General features: G+C 41.3%; 1 pseudogene; it reads right to left on the reverse strand.

Moving 5' to 3' along the window:
* Positions 1–3,180: 3,180 nt before the first annotated feature.
* Positions 3,181–4,134, reverse strand: LOC140572720 (nuclear protein 1 pseudogene; annotated as a pseudogene).
* Positions 4,135–11,224: the final 7,090 nt, after the last annotated feature.

Below are 11,224 nucleotides of genomic sequence, written 5' to 3' on the forward strand. Positions count from 1 at the left end.
CTTATGGACAAATGACAGAAAAAAACCTCAAGCGTACCAAAGCGTTGGGGCTTGGTACAACAACACCCTCAACAAACCCTCCCCAAATCATCACACTATTACCACCATCAGGTTCTCACTTTGAAAAGCGATGAGTGTGTATACACACACTCTAAAACCCATTCAGAATCAGATTTAAGAAGTTATCTAATTATTATTCAAATGGTCATGTAAACGGCATACTCTGATTTCTTAGACTGGAGTAAGGTCTATTTTGGAAGAAACAATGAATGAGCAGGTGTCCCAATACTTTTGTCCATTAAAGTGTAACTGTGTACCTAAGTTCGCTCTGGTTTTAAGGCCCAAAGGTAGAATTAGACTGGACAAGGCTGGTCTGAATCAAGCCGGGTTGTTAAGTGAAGCGCACAATTCTAATTAACTCTGCAGTTTGGCTGCATTATGTGTTTACGCAAACAGCTTTTCACACCTGAGGACTACATAGTTCATACATCTTACATCAAAGACACCAGTTACCCACAAAACTCTGTGCTGTGGCTAGAGATCTGTATGTAATCTCAGAATCTGCCCTCAGTTACCCACAGATCTCTGCAATGCAGAATGCACCACAAACATGGCGGAAACAAAGCCAAGAAGAAATGAAAAGGCATGAGGCACATTGCAAGGGGACAAGTTTTGCACCGTTGTGTAAATATGAAATTATGGAATAAACAGTAATATACTTCTACACAGGCTTATGGACTTATGGACGATATATATATATATATATATATATATATAAAATACACTGCTGTGCGTATCCCTATTTCAACTTGACTGTTCAGCAATATGGGATCGGGGTCAGTTCTGCATCCCCACATGCAGCTCCCTGTATACTGTACACAGCATGTCCCATGCCAAGTGACATACTTAACTGCAAGGGTGTTTGAGACAGCATTTTTTTATTGCCTATTCCTGGTCAGGTTCCTCCATGGCCCAGTTTTTCACAGCTGAAGAGAACTGGGGGCAGCTTTAAAATATCAAGCGAGTAAAACAAGAATCTACAAGAAATATTGGATATTTTGATCTTTTCAAATGGTTTCTTATAACGTAGATTAAATATGTTACATATTTTAATAATGATGATAGTGGACCATTACTGATCTATTTCAGTTCCTGAGTGCTGGGGGTAATATAATAATAGCAGTAATCATTTAAATTTATTTGATAAGTGCCTTTCAAGACACTGTACAAATAAACTCTATTGAAATAACACATACAGAAATGCAACACAATACATGCAGTTAAAGCTGGAAAAGATGGGTTTTAAGACCAGCTTTGAAGATTTGCAGATCAGCAGATAAACAGGAAGGCAGCTCCAAGGGGAGGTAGTTCCATAGCTTGGGGCCAGCAACACTAAATGCCCTGTCACCAAAAGTATGCAGCTTAGAGGAAGGAACTTTAAGCAAAACAGGTTAGATGAATAAAGAGTGTGTTACTATTCAGGCTCAAGAAGTTCTTCTTCATCCATGTGGCGGTTTAGTGTATAGATCTGCACATCATCTGCAAAACAATGAAACTGCAACATGTGAAGCCTGGAGGAGGAGCATGTTGTGATGGGGTATAGAAGAGACCCCACATCACATTTCTAGACTTCGAGTTCAGATAATCAAGCTCAAGGTGCCCAAACAAGCTTGTTAGGACCTTGATTTGGCCCACCAGAAAGTTACCCTTGACGATGGTGTGTTAATTCTTGTTGCGTTGGTTCGAGTGGATCAGACACAGCAGTGCTGCTGGAGTTTTTAAACACCTCAGCGTCACTGCGGGACTGAGAACAGTCCACCAACTAGAAAGTATGCAGACAAACAGATAGACTACAGTGAGTAATTATAGAACTACACAGTGCTCCTATATGGTAAATGGAGCTATAATTGGTGTACAATGAGTGTAGAAACAAGGCTGTGGTGCTAATGCTATGGCTGATCAGTGTATTGTTAGTAGCAGTATGCACTGATGTTGACTGATGTTCGGTTTTAGTGAGGTGTTGCAGTGAGAACAGTGTATCTATTGGAGTGGTTCACACCCTTTTTTTCAGAGATAGTATTCATTTGACGCTCTATATGCGATAGCTGTTATTCATGAAGGGTCATACTAGAATTAATTGCATCTGCCAACGTTCTTGGCATGAAAGAAAACAGCAAAATGTCCAAAACTAAGCTATGCTAATTTAATGACAGTGTTTCAGCCACATTTTCTTTACAAAGAGTCTAACGCAGGTAGATTTTCCAGATGATCCAACTGAAAACGGTCCAATAACATCCAGCTGCCAGATTTGTCGAATTTCATTTCAATATTTTCTTTCTATTCGAAATAAAAAGTCAACTTTATTGAAAAGCTCATATCCTCATAGAATTCTCATAAACATATTATACTCACAAATCATAGTTGGAAATTAATTGTATTTTCAATTCATAATTTCCATGCTAATTTCTGTTGCAAAAACAAATACAACATCTAACCACATCATCCACAGCAGGCTAGCCCTGCTTATTCACACTTATACAGTGTTTAAATGCGTTCAAGGCACTTATGAATGAGGTGCAAAATAGGGCAGAAGTTCATTTGCATATTCCCATATTCAAAGTACCGTAAGGAAAAGAGATAAAGACTAGTTAGAAAATAAACATGGCATTTGGTTGACTTGATCAGTATAATCATGTTACACAGGTAGGTGAATGTACCATCAGGAGACTTGGGGCCTAGGGCCTTTTATTAACGGAGTGTGGTGGGCTAGCCTAGCCAGTGATTTGAACCCTGGTCTGCCACAGGGAAAGTGTATTGTTATTTACTACACTACAGCAACCATTTTTGATCACTCTTTTTTCATAAACCCTGATAAGTGTCCTAAATGTGACAGAATAGATAGGATGCTGATACTTTAATAGAAAACCAGCCTAGCTCACCACTACCTTGGAGCAGAAAAGAAAGCAAAAGCCTATAGTTGGCTTATTCGAATTTTCCCATTCCACCTTAAAATAATGCAGCTACAGGCAAACAGGGGCCGAAAGGTCACAGTGCAGTCAGTCAGTTTAAGGTAGGATGGGAAATCTACAAACTACAGGGCAGGTTGAACAACAATGGGCTGTGAGCTCGTCGGCCATTAAACCGCACCACTTTCTTGGAGCCAGCATGACAGCACACCAGTTTACTTTCTCAAATCTTTATTCTTTAAAGTGACTCAGAACGTTTAAAATCCACAAACACCACTTACAGTACACATACATCAGGCCAACACCCCAACACAATGTGATATTCATGTGCGGAGCTGCAACCCGACACTGTGGGGAATCCAGTTCCAGTGACCACAAATGGAAAAGGCGTCTGCGACGGTCACTGGAACCACTGGTATCCCATTTGGTAGGTCGGTCGGTCGGTCGGTCAGCGAAGGCGAACAAACATTTGGACCACAATCCGTTTCTCATTTCAGCTCCAGTCTGTGCAGGTTGGCTCTGTTGGGAAAAGAGGCACAAAGGTCAAATGTACATTTTTGAGACTTTGAGGTGCCAGTATGCAAATCAAACTGCTGGTTTTATATCAGGTTAATTAAATAGTAGACAAATAGGCTGCATAAACAGAAATAATGGGAGAATCAGACACTTTACTGGGGTTTTAGTTAGAAGATGGCTGCTGTTACACAACAGGGTGGGAGGAGGAGGAGGAGGAGAGGGAGGGAGGAGAGGGAGAAAGGGGAACGTGCCCTGGCATGTTGCAGCTAGACACACTAAACAGCACAAAAACAGATGAAAATACACTTAAACCTTAAACCTACCGTAGTCTTCAATCCTTAATCTACCTCTCAGGACGAGCAGCTCTTTGTCCTCTTGCGCTTCACCTCGCTGTTGTGGTACTTCTCCACGATCTTCCTCTCGTGCCCTGCAGGGCAATGGCGATTGGTGTTCAGTCCGATTTCCCTCTTAGTCCTCCCTTTCCCTCCGGCGTGACAGGGGTACTCGTTCAGGTTGTAGTACTCGTACTCGTCGTAGTGTGCCTCCTCGAAGCGGGCGAGTCTTTCGATATCGGTTGCCATGTTTTCGTCCAGGGGATTAGGCCACTCGCTGCGTCCCGGAGAAGCTCTGCTCCCTCTGTGAGTAAACAACGCATGATGTCACGCAGTTTTCAATAACATGAGAGTCACGTGGACACGACGTGCTCGTTCGCTGATTGGGTGGAATTTGACAGAGTCCGGAGGAACACGCCCACACTCAGCGGTCACGGGTTTTCCGTACAAATAAATGGTGCTTTTTTTTTCTTGACATAATCTTTTGATAAATGTATGACTGAGGCGTGGTGACATTTTCATAGGTTAAAGAAAATGCATGATTTATATTGCAATGTATTTTGAACAAATGGGAAGGTTTTGAACCTTTATAAGCTATTATACAGGCAACTGTAATGAGACATAGTGACAAAGGACACACTATTACATTTTTCCATTCATCACACACACACACACACACACACACACACAAACGCGTATATATATATATATATATATATATTCAGGGTGGGAGAAGGAGAACGAGGAGAGGGGAACATATATATATATATGTATGTGTGTGTGTGTGTGTGTGTGTGTGTGTTCCTTTGACTCCATGGCTTGAATTCATATATATATATATATATATATACACATATATTCAGGGTGGGAGAAGGAGAACGAGGAGAGGGGAACATATATATTTATGTGTGTGTGTGTGTGTGTGTTCCTTTGACTCCATGGCTTGAATTCATATATATATATATATATATATATATATATATATATATATATACATATATTCAGGGTGAGAGAAGGAGAACGAGGAGAGGGATGTATATATTCAGACCAGCATTATGTACCTGAATGTTTCTGTACCTGTCCAGATTTATGCCGTGATTTCAGAAAGACTGTGTCAAGGCATAGAATCTAGAAAAATTCTTGTACAATAAAATTGCTGCAGCTTTACATGTCCCAAAAAGCACAGTAGACACTATCATTCATAAGTGGATAAAGGTTTGGAACCATCAAGAATCTTTCTAGACTGCCTGGCCAAACTGAGCGATCATGGAAGATGGGCCTTGGCCAGGGAGGTGAGCAGACACTTTAGGCTCACTCTGACAGAGCTGCAGTGGACTGAGCAATCATGGAAGAAGGGCCTTGGCCAGGTAGGTGAGCAGGAACCAGAATGTCACTCTGACAGAGCTCCAGCGTATCCTTGTGGACATGGGAGAACCTTTCAGAAGATCAACCATCTGGGCAACACTCCACAAATCACGCCAGACAGAAGCCACTCCTTAGTAAAAGGCACATGACAGCCTGCTTGGAGTTTGCCAAAAGACACTTAGAGGACTCTCAAACCATGAGAAACAGGATTCTCGGTCTGATGAAGCCAGAAGTTATCTTTTTGGCCTGAATACCAAGTGCACGCCAGGGGAGGAACCAGGCACCGCTCATCACCTGGCTAATTCCACTATGCTTCACTGTAAGGGAGGGCGGCAGCATCATGACGTGGGGGTGTTTTTCAGCAGTGAGACCGGGGCAACTAGTCCTGATAGAGGGAAAGATGAATGCAGCTAAGTGAACTGAGATCCTTGAAAGAAAACTCCCCTCTCCAGAGCGCTCTGGACCTCAGATTGGGGCGACAGTTTGCCATCCAACATGACAACGACCTGAAGCACACAGCCAAGAGAACAAAGGAGCGGCCTTAGAGAAAGTCTGTGAATGTCCTTGAGTGGCCCAGCCAGAGCCCAGACCTGAATCCAATTGAATTTGGCAGCATGTGAACATCAGTTCTTGAAGTTGATGTGCTGGGCAAGCAACTGCATATTTTCAAAAACAGTAACTTTTTAAAATATGGTATTTTAAACAGTACTACATACAGTATTTTTACAAATGCACTAAAATACCATTTAAATGTATGATCATTAATTTGTCTCCCAAGTCTTTTTATGCATCTTCTAATGGAAACCTATTTTCAGCCTAATCTAAACCTGTAACCGCCTTTCTGACAGGCTGAAATACCATCCCACTGGAAAGATAATAAAAATCCATTAAAGGTATTGCTGCAGTTTGCTGGTGGTTTTGTAATAGTGTCTAATTTTCAATAAAATGAGCAAGTGGTCTCAGGCTGCAAGAGTATACGAGATCATCAGCTGTATGAGTACCATGCTAGTGACCTCTCCTCGGTATGGCCAACACCTGCCTGTTTCCATCTGCTGATTTCTTCTCATTCACCTTTTCTAAAAGACTTTAACAGAGTTAAGGATTCTTTGATGTATAGAGACAGATTGTTCCCAACGGAGGACACTGTGAAATGAGAAGAACTTGGTGTGCTTATCTTCAAGCTGTCGGAGCCACCAGAGCGGAGCCTTTCATGGTCATCTGAGCTAAACAACAAGATATTAGACACTGCTGACAAAGCAATGATAGATGCCATTCATTGGTTTCTGTTTAACCAATAACAAGACTGTGTTAGTGGAGAGTAGCTGAGACACCCACACAAAAGTGACCTTTTTGTATGTGCCTACAGCACTGAAATGGGTTTCCAATTAATTTTTAACATCTTTACCTTTAAACACTTCTTGTCTTTTAGGGATTTTTTTTTACAGTCATACCTTTTGACTAGGTGTTTTTCATACAGTTCCTAGTTCCCAACAAACATATCCTCAAAACATCAGCTAGAAACTTGGACGCAAGTGGGTGTTCTAACAGGAAGATGACCCCAAACACACCCCAGAAATGGTTGTGGAACAGATAAGGCAGTTTTTGGAGTGGTCTTCCCAAAGTCCATGCCAGGAAAGCAAACATATCTGAACTCTACCAATTCTAAGATTAAAAGTGGTCAAATAGCCATCTAGAATTCTGACAGAAGCTTGTCGATGGCTACCAGAAGCATCTAGTCAATGTGCAACTTGCTAAGAGACATTAAACCAAATGCTAGGTGTGCTGTTTGTATATTAGAAACCCTATATGTAAATCGTGAACCTGTGTTGATTACCGACTCATTCTGCCCCAGGAAAATAACAGGAATTTACATTTGGCTTCTTCTATTATCCAGTGTTGAGAGTCTTGACCAGGGACTCTTATTGGTGTAGCACAGCGTAGTCACCCAGACTGGGAATCAAACCCCAGTCTCTAACGTGGTATGGTAGCTCACTGCCAGGTAGAGGTGTTATCTGTTACGCCACACCACCCCCTATAATTTATATTGCCATGATATTCATGTTTCTAAATACATGAAGCCAATTCCCATTAGGAACCCCAATGTCCCCCAAATCCAGGACAGCCTACAGGAGGTTAAAAACTAGAAAGTAACAAGAAATCCCAACGAACAATGACCTGAATGAGCGCTGAAGACAATCTCCATCCTCACTCGCAATACCTTTCAGCTCATTTGCACTGTGCCTCTCTCACCTCTGCCCTCTACTTATTTCACCTACATCATCTACAACCAGAAGATCAACAGGCTCTTTAAAGTGTTGCAAAGATAAAAATATCAAAAATATCAAAATATTAAGCTAAAACTCCAAGCAAGTGATGGAAATGAAATAAAATATGAATGTCATATTTCAGTTTAACATCATATATTGTAGTTATCCTAAAAAAAAAAAAAAAAGATAGACATGCTGATGTTTGCCCAAAAAATGCTTAGCTAGATAATATATTTTTGAGTGTGCCTTTTTATAAAATCTCCCAACTCAGCAATATCCTGTTGGGTTTATGAGATTAACTTTATAATATAAACTATAATAGAAACACAGTGTTATTGATGCGAAGCACCAAAAGCTATTTGTGTACTAATAGCACCCCCTTGTGGAAAATCTACAGCTGGCGTCACTTGAGGAAATAAGTAACTTACAAGCCAGATCTATGAGGTTCTTTGTATCCAAAAATGGTCTTGCTTTCAGTGTCTAGTTAGCAGCTAGCTAGCTCATTAACATTATCTTTTTTAGTAGCTAAACCATATTATCTCTTTGTTCAGGCAGACGGAATTGCAAAAGGCCATCAAATATGTGTTGTTTAGTTTGTTGCTTGGTTTATTTATAGTTGATAATGCCACATATTCAGTGTGTTTGGTATCAGTCATATGTGATGTTGCTAACTAACAATGCAGCACAGGTTTACAGCAGGTAAGGATGTTCTGCCGCCGTGAAGTTCATGTCCTGTCACAAGCTATAAAGTGAAGGACGCTGCACTAGTGTGTTTATAGCGAGTCAGGAAGCATAAGGTCACGGCTAAAATGGGCTAGGACCACTGGGTTAAGGACATATCATATAACTGTTTTTGAAAAAGTTACCGCAGAGATAACCATCTGATAATACATCTTGGCTAACCCTGAAACTAAAACACTGTAGCAACCTCTTCAGGATACATACAGTGAGAAAAGCTGTAGGCCCAGGCCTACTCTACCCTACCAGCTGATCAGTTAGCACCACAGCAACACTTTCATTAACATCGTCAACAAATTACTGGACCTTTGCTCTGTTCCCACAAGCTTTGTTGTCATTAGGGTACCCAAAAATTTTATTACAGGACCGGTCATCTTGACCTTTGTGCTCATCAATGTCTTTGTGTTCCTAGCCCATCCAGAAGCTATTACAGACCCCTTACTGCATCCTCTGAAGGTCACATAGAAATCAAACAGGTCTGTCAATGATGCACTCAGCTCTCAACCCTCTGCACTTCATTCTACTTCAGCATCTTGCCAGTTTAGAGGCTAATGCTGAGGTTTTTAACACCACTGTGCCAGACCAGGTCAGACCCTTCCAGCTGCTTGTGCCAGATTCCATTTGTCAAAGGACCATGGACACTGCCAGACACCTAGACCCTAGGTACCAGAGTAGCACAAGCTTGTGTGCTCTTATTGCTCTACGCCAACTATAGCACATCCAAAGGAACTGGCAGATCCTGAAGTCTGCATATGACACCACTGTAGTCTGGGTCAAGATAACACAGGATCATTGTATGTGATGAAGAAGAGAGATTTCCTTGAATGACTGAATTTTAGAGATAATATATATATATATATATTAGATTTACATTTACAGCATTTAGCAGCATCTTATCCAGAGCGACTTACAAGGTTATTCATTTTACAGAGGCGGGTCAGTGTAGTGTTAGGAGTCTTGCCCAAGGACTCTTACTGGTATAGCACAGCATTGTCACCCAGACTGGGAATCGAACCCCAGTCTCCCACATGGTGTGGTAGCTCAGTGGCAGGTAGTGGTGTTATCTGTTGCGCCACATCAACCACACAAAAACATTCTACAGCTGCTGCACACCATGGGAACCTTCAGATCACAACACCAAGGCCTTAACCCACTAGGCCACCCAGGGCTCAATCAGATCACATATCATCTAATAAAATAAGATTTTTACATATTAAAAAATATATTTCCATGACTGAGGGTAAAATTTCATGGTTTTACTACTAATAACAAGCTGAAGATCATTACAAATCATGACTGAAGTTCCAGATGTCCTGATTCTACATAAACGTCCACATACACATACAACTAGACCAGTACAATGCTGTAATATAAAACTATTACATGCAGGGTTTCCCAAAAGCATCTGTCGTGGTGTTCTTGGAAGGACTTATTGAAAGGAGACTCGTGACCACTGTCTTTCAATTGCAATGATGAAACATTTTATTCAAAAGTACAGTGTGGAGAGAGCCTGCCAATTCTCAGTGCCCCTCTGCTCTCTCTCCCTAGACAGAGGAGCATCTCACATTTTATCAATTGTCGCATACTATGTTTGTTCAGTTCATGTATGGCTTTACCAAATTAGGCCTGGGAATGGTTCATGCTCTCCCATTTAAGGCTAACCCATGGGCCTCACCATATTGTCTCTCGACTCCATACCATTCCTTTAGATCTATAAATACCCGCAGAGCCAATGTACATACACTACACATCTTAGCACAACAATTTTGCAGTTCTATTAAATGGTGAAGCAAGAGTCACACTGCACACTCTCTCTCTCTCTCTCTCTACCAGTTCAGATGATTGTACCACTCAGATGCTTTTGGGAAACTGGGCCCTAAAAAGGCATCAGAGTGTTAGGCTGGTGATGTCCACCAGGTGGGGGTGTGGCGGTGTGGTGTTTCAATGAGGAGAAATGTAGAGACTGATGCGCCTGTAGAGGTGGACAGACAGGCCTAAAGCTGCAGTAAAGGAATTAGTTAAAAAGTGACTATTGTAAGCAATGAACCTTGCTGCAGGAACAGCCTCCACGCCTCTGTAAAGGCCTTACACTCGATTTTGGATTTGATGGTATTCACCCATAGTGAGGTCAGCTACTGATGATGGATAATTTGTTATAGATCAAAAATGCAGTTTCATGTGCCTGAAAAGCAAAGCAGCTATTGTGGAATAGTAGAACAAGTGTAAGTTCAGTGCCGCATAAAGGCCTCCTCTCCTACATTTTCCCTTGACGGTTATTTCAGTGTTCTTACACACAGAAACAGTCATACTTTATTTTTTAACTCTTTTTTTAGAATTGGGCAGGATTCAGTTTCCCAAAAGCACCTGAGCATTAACATGAACTTTAGGAGTCATCTTTGAGTTAAGATGCATTGACAAACCCAGTCCAGGCTAATATTGAAGCTGTGCCTTTACAACTGACCTCTGTTCTGATTGGCTGCCCTGTAAACTGCCTCACTTTAAAAAAGCAGTCCAGGCTGAAACACTCTTTATAGCTTCAGAGTGAAGGGGCGGAGCTAAAATGCTATAGACTGAATCGGTGTACATATGCATATACTACATACACCACAAATAGTGTTTTTACAGCTATACAAGTGTGGACGTTTGGTCATATGGGTCCTTTAAGGGTGTATATATGGAAAACTGATTTTACCCCACCTTTTTTCAAAGGAAAAGAGTATGTAAACATTTCTTTAGTCTGAGAACAGGCAGTTCACTCCCCAGTCCATGCAAAAACAGCCCACTTTGAATTCATTGTTTTTGTGGTGTCACACAAACCAACATATTCACACATATCCTCCTATTCAGCCTACATCGGTTCAGTCCTGTGTATTTACACTGAAGTCCTAAAAAGGACTGCCTTTTGTACAGAGCAGCCAATCAGCACATAGCTCATTTACATATATCAGTCTTAAAGGTACACTTCACCATAGAAAAACACAATTGGTTCCAGAAAGCAGCACATTTGTAATAGAGGTTGTAAATGTGAGGGTTTTTTCAG

The sequence above is a fragment of the Salminus brasiliensis genome, chromosome 1 (genome assembly GCF_030463535.1).
Source record: "Salminus brasiliensis chromosome 1, fSalBra1.hap2, whole genome shotgun sequence".
Lineage (NCBI taxonomy): Eukaryota > Metazoa > Chordata > Actinopteri > Characiformes > Bryconidae > Salminus > Salminus brasiliensis.